General features: G+C 40.0%; 1 protein-coding gene across 1 annotated transcript in view; it reads left to right on the top strand.

Annotated features, from left to right (window-relative positions):
• The window catches only part of MAN2A1 (mannosidase alpha class 2A member 1), a 153,574-nt gene that overhangs the window by 11,402 nt on the left and 129,726 nt on the right, over positions 1-12,446 (top strand). The window lies entirely within an intron of this gene.

Below are 12,446 nucleotides of genomic sequence, written 5' to 3'. Positions count from 1 at the left end.
CTTTCCAGGTTTTTGTTCAGGTTTTTAGCCGGATTTTGGAGCCAATATTAGGTGTGGATCATAAAGGGGGAGAAAGTACAAAGGACAGATACTTCTATTTTTTATTTTTTTTTTAAAACCTGCATGTGTGAATACACCCTTAGTGTCTGTAACATTTCTTGGCACCTGGAGTGGCCTGACTTGCGCCTAATGTCTACAGTATTTTGTCGCTCCGATCTAACCGGTGATCCTTGTAGTGTAATTATTGGTTACACGTCGTTTCCTACATTGCACTGACATGCTGATCTGGTCCCATGAGAACAATAGCGTCTGACTTGTAACCTTGTGAGCATTCCAGTCATGTTCTAATGTTCTTATTCTTTCTAATGTCGTACATGGCTGCACTCTGACAGTTTTTTTTAAACTGGCAAAACTGGTTCTATTTACCATAGACGTGGCACAAGATCTGGAATGTATATGAAGTTGTAGAGTGACGCACATTTTCTTCCTTTCTCTGCTCCTAATGTGTCTTCATACAGAATACACAGTAGTTATTAAGTGATTGTAGTAGTGTTCACTTAACTGATTGCCCTGCTGGGCTAAATAATATACAAAAGTGTCAGGATGTGACCCTTGGGCCCTGTTCACACAGAGTTTTTTGCAGGAGGAAAATTCTGCCTCAAAATTCCATTTGGGATTTTGAGGCAGATTTTGACCTTCCTGCACGCCGTTTTCCGCGATTTTCGCTAGCGCCCATTGAGTGCTACGGGCAAAAAACTCAGAGAAATATGCTTTCTCTGCCTCCCATTGATGTCAATGGGAGGTCAGAGGCGTAACCGCGCGAAGATAGGGCATGTCCCTTCTTTCTCCCGGGAGGCATTTTGGGCCGGTTTTTGACGAGTTTTGCGGAGCTGTTTCAAAATACTCCATGTGAACAGGGCCTTAATCTACAACGTAACCTTTATTTGTTTAAAAAGATACAAAAAAATAAATAAACACCCTGGTGTGAAAGTGTTTAAAATACAATTCTGACCAGAGTTAGGCCCTGTTCACACAGAGTTTTTTTTTTTTGACGCGGAAACTTCGCCAAAAAACGTCCGAAATTCATCCCATTGATTTCAATGAGAGGCGGAGGCGGTTTTTTACCGCGAGCGGAAAAACAGTCGTGGTAAAAAGGCATCATGCCAGTGTAAGGCTGGGCTCACCTCTGCGCTCGTTTTTCAGTTTCGTCAGAAAAACAGGAGAACGGAAATAAAAATAAAAACCTCAATAAATACTAATGGAGATCAGCGGAACCCATTGACTTCATGCATGGATAAGAGTGGCGCTGTTTTTGGCATATAGCAGCCATGTTTCTCTAATTTCATAAACTTCTTTAATTTTAGATGATTGTGACCATGTGTTTAATATTTTGTGTAAAAATGCACTTCATTTTTTGAAATGACAATTTCCATGTACATTAACATCGTTCAATTGTCTGCACCTACAACTTTAAAGGGTTAGTCCCATCTTATAGGATATGCCATCGCTTTATGATAAGTGGGGGTCTGACCTCTGGGACTCCCATCGATCCTGAGAATTAAGAGAACTTTTTTTTTTTTTTTAAATCGGCAGCAGGGCAGGGGGTATTGCAAAATAATAGAGAACGGGAAGCACTTTAGCGGTTGAGTATCACCGTGCTGAAGCGGGACACTTAAGGGGGTGAATATTTGCTGGTTTATTATTTTACATTCCCCCTGCCCTGCAGCAGATTTTAAAAGTTCTGGATAATCTCCTTAAGGGCCCTATTCTCTTGACTAGGGCCGTTCTTCAGTTCACTGCACAGAGGATGGCCACTGTGACGGGAAAACCGTGAACAGGCTACAATGTTGCGGCCCCCTTTCATTCTCAGGATTGGTGGGGGTCCCAGAGGTCGGACCCCCACTGATCATGAAGTTATGTTATATCTTATCGATAGGAAAACATTTTCTAAGATGGGAATACGCTCTTCAGAGCCGTCACGGTGATTATCTGATTCTTAGAATCTGTCCAGCATTGCCATTCATTGTGTAATACTTGATAAATATTAACACGTGGTCACTGAACCAGAAGACATGGATAAAATAACCTTTATCATTCATACAGGTCATTTAGAAACTTCTAAAGAAGGCCAATGCTTTCGTGGCCAAACACATGGGTTAATGGTCTCTACTGCCGTCGGCAGGGGCGGCGTTAGGGGTGGCAAACTGGGCAATTGCCCAGGACCCCTGTCTTCTTAGGTCCCCCTCCCACTATAGCATCCATAGCGGCTGCTACGGGGCCCGCATTGTGTGAGATTTCATTTTACCCTGCACAGATTCAAGACACCCTGTGCCCAGATGCAGCAAAGCAGCCCCAAAATATAACCGAGCCTCCTCCATGTTTCACAGTAGGTACAATGGTCTACTCTTTGTGACATCATCTTTGCATCTGTGAACATAGAGCTGATGTGACTTGCCAAAAAGCTCCAGTTTTGTCTCATCTGTTCAAAGCACATTCTCCCACAAGCTTTGTGGCTTATCCATATGCATTTTGGCAAATTCCAGTTTCACTTTTTTATCATTTGCTTTCAATAGTGGTTTCCTCCTCGGTCCTCTTCCATTAAGTCCATTTTGGAAAACACAGCGACGGATGGTGCGATCTGACACTGATGTACCTTGACCTTGGAGTTCACCTCTAATCTCTTTGGAAGTTGTTCCGGCCTCTTTGGTTACCATTCGTATTATCCGTCTCTTCAATTTGTCATACATTTTCTTGCAGCCATGTCCAGGGAGGTTGACTACAGTCCCATAGACCTTAAACTTCTGAATAATATGTGCAACTCTAGTAACAGGAACATCACCTGTTTGGAGATGGTCTTCTAGCCTTTACCTTTTAACATGTTTCTCTATAATTGTCTTTCTAATCTGAGACAACTCTCTCCTTAGCTTTCTTTGGTCCATGTTCCGTGTGGTACACAACATGATACCAGACACCACAGTTACTACTTTAAAGAGACTCTGTCACCACATTATAAGTGCCCTATCTCCTACATAAGGAGATCGGCGCTATAATGTAGGTGACAGCAGTGCTTTTTATTTAGAAAAACGATCTGTTTTCACCACTTTATTAGTGATTTTTAGATTTATTCTAATGAGTTTCTCAATGGACAACTGGGTGTGTTTTACTATTGACCAAGTGGGCGTTGTACAGGGGAGTGCATGACGCTGACCAATCAGCGTCATGCACGCCTCTCCATTTATTTACTCAGCGCATAGGGATCCTGCTAGATCCTTATGTGCTGTCTTATACTAACACGTTAACAACACTGAAGTGTTTAGACAGTGAATAGATATTCCCCGGGATGTCTATTCACAATCTCTGCACTTCGTTACTGTTTCTGTGGTAGTTACATCAGAGCAAGCGTAATCTCGCTGTAACCTGTCATTTACAGCGTAATCTCGCGGGATTATGCTTGCTCTGCTGTAACTACCACAGAAACAGTAACAAAGTGCAGGGATTGTGAATAGACATCCCGGGGGAATGTCTATTCACGGTCTAAACACTTCAGTATTGTTAATGTGTTAGTATAAGACAGCACATAGTGATCTAAAAGGATCCCTATGCGCTGCCTAAATTAATGGAGAGAAGTGTATGACGCTGATTGGTCAGCTTCATACACTCCTCTGTACAACGCCCGCTTGGTCAATAGTAAAACACGCCCAGTTGTCCATTGAGCAACTCATTAGCATAAATCTAAAATCGCTAATAAAGTGGTGAAAATCGTTTTTCTAAATAAAAAGCACTGCTGTCATCTACATTAAAGCGCCCATCTCATTATGTAGAAGATAGGGCACTTATAATGTGGTGACAGGGCCTCATTAAACCCTTTACATGGGCAAACTGACTGATTACAAGTTTGAAGACACCTGTGGTGATAATTACAGGACACACCTTAATTTAACATGTCCCTATAGTCAAATTATTTTCTCTCTTTTCTAGGGATACCATCATTTTAGTCCAGGCCAGTTTCATTAGTTTGCTTTTGAATTGTGGTTAAAACAGAATTTTTTTTTTAAAAACAATGTCTAACTTACATTGGATGATTTTCAGTAAAAGAAAATGTATTATTACTTTTGTCAGTTTCATGTTATTTCAGTGACCATTGTGGGTTTTTCTTTTTTTTTTAAGGGAAGGGTAACAACAATTTTGTCCACGACTGTATGTGGCAGTATTATCCAGTAACAGTATAGGAGTATTCAGTTATGGTGTGGAGGTATTATTCAGTAACAGTATGGGGGTATTATTCAGTAACAGTATGGAGGTATTATTCAGTCACTATGTGGTTATAGTGTGGCAGTATTATTCAGTAACAGTATGGGGATATTATTCAGTCACTATGTGGTAGTAATATGTGGTTATGGTGTGGCATTATTATTCAGTAACAGTATGGGGGTATTATTTAGTCACTATGTGGCTGTGGTGTGACAGTATTATTCAGTAACAGTATGGGGGTATTATTCAGTAACAGTATGGAGGTATTATTCAGTCACTATGTGGTTATAGTGTGGCAGTATTATTCAGTAACAGTATGGGGATATTATTCAGTCACTATGTGGTAGTAATATGTGGTTATGGTGTGGCATTATTATTCAGTAACAGTATGGGGGTATTATTTAGTCACTATGTGGCTGTGGTGTGACAGTATTATTCAGTAACAGTATGGGGGTATTATTCAGTCACTATGTGGTTATGGTGTGGAGGTGTTATTCAGTAACAGTATGGGGGTATTATTCAGTCACTATGTGGCTGTGGTGTGGCAGTATTATTCAGTAACCGTATGGGGGTATTCAGTCACTATGTGGTTATGGTGTGGCTGCATTATTCAGTAACAGTATGGGGGTATTCAGTCACTATGTGGTTATGGTGTGGCTGCATTATTCAGTAACAGTATGGTGGTATTATTCAGTCACTATGTGGCTGTGGTGTGGCAGTATTATTCATTAATAGTATGGGGGTATTATTCAGTCACTCTGTTGTTATGATGTGGCAGTATTATTCAGTAACTGTATGGAGGTATTCAGTCACTATGTGGTAGTAACAGTATGGGGGTATTATTCAGTCACTATGTTGAAAAAATGGAAGGGCCTGGCAGCGTATACACTCTTGCATCCACCTTTCTCCGTGGGACATTAACTCCCGATTTTATTGATACTACAAATAAAATTGGAACTTGTTTCCATTTTAAACCAACATCTCTCAGGAATTGTTCTTGCGCTGGATTCCACCCTTCCATTTTTTCGCTTTAATACATACGTGTACCGACACGAGGATCCGGGCGCAGTTGGCAGCTGAATTCCTGCTAAAGGTGAGCTGGAGGTTTTTTCTCTATATACAGTCACTATGTTGTTATTGTGTGGTGGTATAATTTAGTAACAATATGGGGGTATTCAGTCACTGTGTTTTTATGGTGTGGCGGTATTGTTCAGTAACCGTATAGGAGTATTATTCAGTCACTATGTGGTTATGGTGTGGCGGTATTATTCAGTAACAGTATGGGGGTATTATTCAGTCACTGTGGTTATGATGTGGTGGTATTATTCAGTAACAGTATGGAGGTATTATTCAGTCACTATGTGGTTATGATGTGGTGGTATTATTCAGTAACAGTATGGGGGTATTCGGTGGCTATGGTGTGGCGGTATTATTCAAGAACGGTATGGGGGTATTAATGAGTGACTAGTTATGGTGTGGAGGTATTATTCAGTAACAGTATGGGGGTATTATTCAGTCACTGTGGTTATGGTGTGGCGGTATTATTTGGACATTGTTATTATTGGTAATAGTGAGTGGTGTTCAGTAACAGTAAGCAGGTAATATTTCATCTAGTATAATGGTATGATTTAATAACTGTATATGTATATAGATAATTTTTTTTGTGTGAGGGGGGGACGACATATGATTTGGGGCTTGCAACACTCCTGGACGCACTACAAATCAGAGATGTCGTTCTCTGCACATCGCTTTCTGAATTGACTGCATTATTTATTCAGTAATTTAGCATTTGGGGCCCCACTTTTAACTTTGCCCAGGGCCAAACTTTGTCTAAAACCGGCCCTGGCCATCTCTGTTTCTTCTGCGTGTTCTATGTTTTTGATACATTAGAAGGTGAACTTGCATGAAATATCATGCAATATTCTTTAGTGTGTATCTGTCATATCTCATGCTGTTCTCTGTGTGCCGCGGCATGCCAGTTGAATTTTACTTGGATACTGGCAGTAATCTCCTGTGTGCCAGGAATCACCGCTTACTAATGCATGCAGAAAATGTATCCAGATGCTTTCTATCTTCATCTCAATTCTTCTCTCAGTAAGGCGATGCCTCCTGATCTACCGCTGCCTCTTGCCTCCTGTGTAGATCGCTCTCACAAAGGGTTGGAGTGCGTGCAGTGCTGCATAGTAATGAAGGCGATATGAACTGCAAAATCGTATGGAAGAAAGGTCTGGATTGTAATCAAAAGTGCCTCAAAATGATATATGTAGTTAATAGTGATATAGTAAGTAAAATATTTTCCAGTGGCATGTATTGTGTTACACACATATATATATATATATATCATATGATGTACTGGGAAACTGAAAACAAATTCATTGCGGGGTAGAATAGGAACAAAAAAAACTTTGATTCCACCATAGTTTTTTGTGTTTCATTGTTGTGGTGGTCAGTGTGGTAAAAATAAAGTTTCAACTGTATTCTGTGGGTCAATACGATTACAGCGATCCTATATATATATTATGTTCTACTACTCTTACAAAGAAAAAGCTGTTAGAAAACCACCTTTTTTCTTTTTTTTTTTTTTGCGGGGTGTGTAGTAGTTTTTTGGTCTCCATGTTGGAGTTCACCTTTTGATTGCTTTTTAGTCATAATTTTTTTTTGAGGTGGAATCAACAAAAAACGGCAATTCACACTGCAGGAAAAATGTGATCATTTTATAATTCAGGGGTACATATGACTTTCTGATCACTTTTATATAAATTGTTTTGGGGGCAATTAGGTGACTAAAGACAGCAATGCTTGCATTGTGGTTTTTTTTTTTCGCTCTAAGATCAGGCAGGACACTTCTTTTGTCCGCTAGCGAGAAAATCAATAGGAGGGCAAATTTTTTTGGTGGCTTCCGCAGCAAAAATTCTGCACTGTGAACAGGCTCTTAGAGGGACACGAGACAATGACTAGTGTGCTTGACGTAATAGTACAATATTCTTCAGGAATATAGAAGTATCTGTAATATAAAAAACTAATAGTGATACAAGACACCCATAGATATTTGTGTGTGGTGTTCTTACATCAAATATATTTGAATAAATTATATTAGAAAATGTGAGGGTCATCATATTTCTGTATTAATGGAGAACCCCATTAAAGGGGTTGTGTAATCTTCGAGGCTCTGTCACCACATTATAAGTGCCCTATCTCTTACATAATGAGATCGGCGCTATAATGTAGGTAGCAGCGTGTTTTTACTTTTGACCAAGTGGGCATTGTGGAGAGGAGTGTATGACGCTGACCAATCCGCATCATACACTTCTCTCCATTAATGTACTCTGCACATAGTGATCCTGCGTTGTTCACTATGTGCAGTCACTCGCATATTAACGTTACTGAAGTGTCTTGAGAGTGCATACACATCACCTCCAGCCAGGCGGGATGTATATTCACAATTCCGACACTTCGCTGACGTTTGTGTGGGACTTACAGCACAGCAAGTGTGATCTCGCGAGATAACGCTTTAAATGACCTCTTACAGCGAGATCACGCTTGCTGTGCTGTAAGTCCCACACAAACGTTACCGAAGTGTCGGGATTGTGAATAGACATCCCGTCCTGGCTGGAAGCGATGTGTATTCACTGTCTAAGCACTTAACTAACGTTAATGTGTGAGTATGTGACTGCACATAGTGAACAATGCAGGATCACTATGTGCTGAGTAAATGAATGGAGAGAAGTATATGACGCTGATCGGTCACCGATTGGTCAGCGTCATACACTTCTCTCCACAACGCCCACTTGGTCAAAAGTAAAAACACGCCCAGTTGGGCATTAAGAAAGTCATAAGCATAAAGCTAAAATCACTCATAACTTGGTGAAAATAGATTGTTTTTCTAAATAAAAACCACTGTAACCTACATAACAATGCCAATCTCATTATGTAGGAGATAGGGCACTTATAATGTGGTGACAGAGCCTCTTTAACCCCTTCCTGACCACCCCACATAGATTAACAGGCTGCAGAGCTAGTCCTTGTGCCTGCAGCCCGTTAATCTACGTGTGCTCATAACAGCACACAGACGCTCCCCGCAGCCCGGCATCTCCCAATACAGGCTGCTACTAGCAGACTTAGTACTGGGGGAAAACATCGGGTCGGATCACAGCGGTGATCCGAACCGATTATCCCCTTAAATGCGGCAGTCAATAGCGACCGCCGCATTTAAGTTGTTATAGCAACATCGGCACCTCGCTATGCGATTGCGGGGGCTGATTGTTGCTGGGGGGATTGCTATGACAACCGGAAGCCTAACAAAGGCTTCCGGTCTGCCATCTATGGAAGGCGATTAGGTCATGCCTCCTGTCAGTGTAAAACTGACCGGTATACTACCTTTCAATACATAAGTATTGCAGGGTATTCTAACAATGTGGATCTTCAAGACCCTAGTGGAACTAAAAAAATGTACAAAAGTAAAATGTCAAAATAATAAAATTTAAAAATCGCCCTTTTTCCCTTTTATAAAGTCCTTTCATTATAATAAATAAAATAAACTATGCATAATTGGTATCGCCACGTCCGTAACGGCCTGAAGTATAAAAATATAATGTAATGTATCCCACACGGTGACCACCATAAAAAAACGATACCGGAATCGCTATTTTTAGTCACTTCAGCTCCCAAATAATTGCATAAATAGGTTCAAAAAGTCGCATGTACCGATAAAAACTACAGTTTGTTCCGCAAAATACAAACCCTCACACAGCTTTCCTGATAGAAAAATAAAAAAGTTGTGGCTCTTAGAATATGGCAACACAAACGAAATAATTTTTTTAAAACTGTGATTTTATCGTGCAAACACCGTAAAATATAAAAAACCTATATACATATGGTATCGCCAACAGAATAAATTAAATGTAATTTTCCCAAATGGGGGTCACTTCTGGGGGGTGTCCACTGTTTTTGTCCCTCAGGGGCTTTGCAAATGCGACATGACACCCAAAAACCAATTGAGTAAACTTTGAGCTCCAGAAGCCAAATAGCGCTCCTGCCCTTCTGAGCCCTGCTGTGTGTCCAAACAGCCGTTTATTACCACATATGGGTTATTGCCGTAATCAGGAGAAATTGCTTTACGATTCTTGGGGCGCTTTTTCTTTTATTCCTTGTAAAAATTGATAATTTCTAAGTTTTATTTGAAAAAATTTAGATTTTCATTTTTACGAACTAAATTCAGCAAAAAAACCTGTGGGGTTAAAATGCTCACTATACCCCTTGATGAATTCCTTGAGGGGTGTAGTTTGCCAAGTGGTGTCTTTTTGGGGGTGTTTCCACTGTTTTGGCACTACAAGGACTCTTCAAACCTGACATGATGCCTAAAATATATTCTAATAAAAAGGAGGCCCCAAAATCCTCTAGGTGCGCCTTTGCTTCTGAGGTCTGTGCTTCAGTCCATTACCACGCTAGGGCCACGTGGGATATTTCTAAAAACTGCAGTATCTGGGCAATAAACATTGCATTTCTCTGGTAAAACCTTTTGTGTTACAGAAAAAAATGGATTAAAATGGAGTTTCCGACAAAAAAAAAAGACATTTTGTAAATTTCCCCTCTACTTTGCTTTAATTCCTGTGAAACACCTAAAGGGTTAAGAAACTTTCTAAATGCTGTATTGAATACTTTGAGGGGTGCAGTATTCAAAATTGGGTGGCTTATGGGGGTTTCTAATATATAAGGCCCTCAAAGCCACTTCAGAACTGAACTGGTACTTCTAAAAATAGGTTTTGGAAATTTTCTTGAAAATTTGAGAAATTGCTGCTAATGTTCTAAGCCTTGTATCGTCCTAGAAAAATAAAAGGATGTACAAAAAACGATGCAACCATAAAGTAGTCATATGGGAAATATAAGCTAGTAAATATTTTGTGTGGTATTACTATCTGTCTTACAAGCAGATACATTTAGAAAAATGCACATTTTTGCAAATTTTCTCTAAAGTTTGGTGATTTTTACAAACAAATACTGAATTTATTGATCAAAATTTTCCACTAACATACAGTACAATATGTCACAAGAAAACAATCTCAAACTCTTGGATAGGTAAAAGCATTCCCAAGTTATTACCACATAAAGTGACACTGTCAGATTTGAAAAAATTGGCTTTGTCCACAAGTCCAAAACAGGCTCAGTCCTGAAGGGGTTAAGCTCTTTCCATATGTCCTACTACAGTCTAAATTAAGTTGGCAATCTGTAATGAGACAACCCCTTAAGGACATGAACTAGTTGGCAAGTTCGGGTCGCAGACCCATTTTTTAAGTCTGACATGTCTCACTTTATGGGGTAATAACTTTGGAATGCTTTTAACCTATCCAAGCCATTCCGAGATTGTTTTCCTCTGACACATTGTACTTTAAGCTAGTGGTAAAATTTGCTCGATACATTCAGTATTTTATTGTGAAAACACCAAAATTTTGCGATAAATTGCACAAATTAGCATTTTCTACATTTTAAATGTATCTTAAGACAGATAGTTATACCACAAAAAAATAAATGCTAATTAACATTCCCCATATGTCTACTTTAGATTGGCATAGTTTTTTGAACATCCTTTTATTTTCTAGGACGTTACAAGGCTTACAACTTTAACAGAAATTTCTCACGTTTTCAAGAAAATTTCAAAAGGTTATTTTTACAGGGACGAGTTCAGTTGTGAAGTGGTTTTTAAAAACTGAACCCCTAAAAGTATTCAAAACGGCATTTAGAAAGCTTATTAACCCTCTAGGCGTTTGACAAGAGTTACAGCAAAGTAGGAACGAAATTTACAAATGTGTTTTTTTTTTTTTCTCGCAGAAATTCTTTTTTAATCTTTTTATTTTTTTATTTTTTTTGTAACACGCAAGGTTTTACCCGAGAAACACAACTACATATTTATTGCACAGATTCTGCAGTTTCTAGAAATGTCCCACATGTGGCCCTAGTGTGCCAATGGACTGAAGCACAGTGGAGTTTGTGGCCTCCTTTTTATTCGAACATATATTATAGGCACCATGTCAGGTTTGAATTTATCAAGGGGTTATAGTAGGCATTTTGACCCCAGTTTATTTTTGCTGAATTTGTGGAATTAAGCTGTGAAAATAAAAATCGTAACTTTTTTTTTTTCCAATTAAACGTAGAAGTTTTCAATTTTTCCAAGGCATAAAGGAGAAAAAACACCCTAACATTTGTAAAGCAACCTCTTCTGAGCACAACAATACTGTAATGACGGGGGTGGGGATACAGACAAGTGAACCCTAATCTACCCACCACTCAGTCCCTGCCTACTTGCAACGACCCGCCCTAGGCGACGGGGTACAACTGGGCGACGGTCCCTACGCTCAATAAGTGCACGACAGACAAACAGACAAGGGTACACAGAGCTAGGGGGAGAAAGGGCAGTTGCCCACAGCAACACCGTGAGCAACAAGAGAAGTGAACAAGCCGAGTCAAACCAGGAGAGTACGAGGTGCCAAACGCAAAGCAGAAGAGTAGTAAACAAGCCGGGGTCAATATGAAGCAAGGACAATGGTACAAGAAGCTGCAGCAGGGCCAGGAAACCAAACGAGAAGAATCACAAGCAAAGGAGGAACAGGAAAGGCAGGTATAAATAGACAGAGAGTGGGAGCTAGCTCCGTCTGGCCAGGCTGTGATAGGTTCTCCCACTCCTAAGCCTGCCACCCTGAGTGGTGGAAGATGGAGTCAGTCTCACAGACATAGAAGCAGGTGCAGACTGATTATCTATGGGCGTTAACCCCAAAGCTGTGCCTGGCAGATCCTTTACAAATACCCTATATGTGGTAATAAACTGCTGCTTGGACACACGGTCGGGCATAGAAGGGAAAGAGCGCTTTTTGGCTTTCGGATATCACATTTTAATGGAATGGTTTGGCAATGTCTTATTTGCAAAGCTGGGGGATCAAATTAGTGGAACCCCCCCCCCCCACCAAAGAGACCCCATTTGGGAATCTGCACCCCATAAGGAATTTATTGAGGGGTATAGTGAGCATTTTGACCATATAGGTTTTTTGCTGACTTTAGTGGAATTAGGGCGTGAAAATGAAAATCGAAGTTTTTTTTTTTCTTCTAATAAAATGTAGTTTTTGCTCAGATTTTTCAATTTTTACAAGGAGTAAAGGAGAAAAAGCACCCCAATATTTGAAAAGCAATTTCTACCGATTACAGCA

Source organism: Rhinoderma darwinii, chromosome 1, assembly GCF_050947455.1.
Source record: "Rhinoderma darwinii isolate aRhiDar2 chromosome 1, aRhiDar2.hap1, whole genome shotgun sequence".
Classification (NCBI taxonomy): Eukaryota; Metazoa; Chordata; class Amphibia; order Anura; family Rhinodermatidae; genus Rhinoderma; species Rhinoderma darwinii.
Note: the sequence above shows the minus strand (reverse complement) of the source record. Positions and strands in the feature narration are given on the sequence as shown.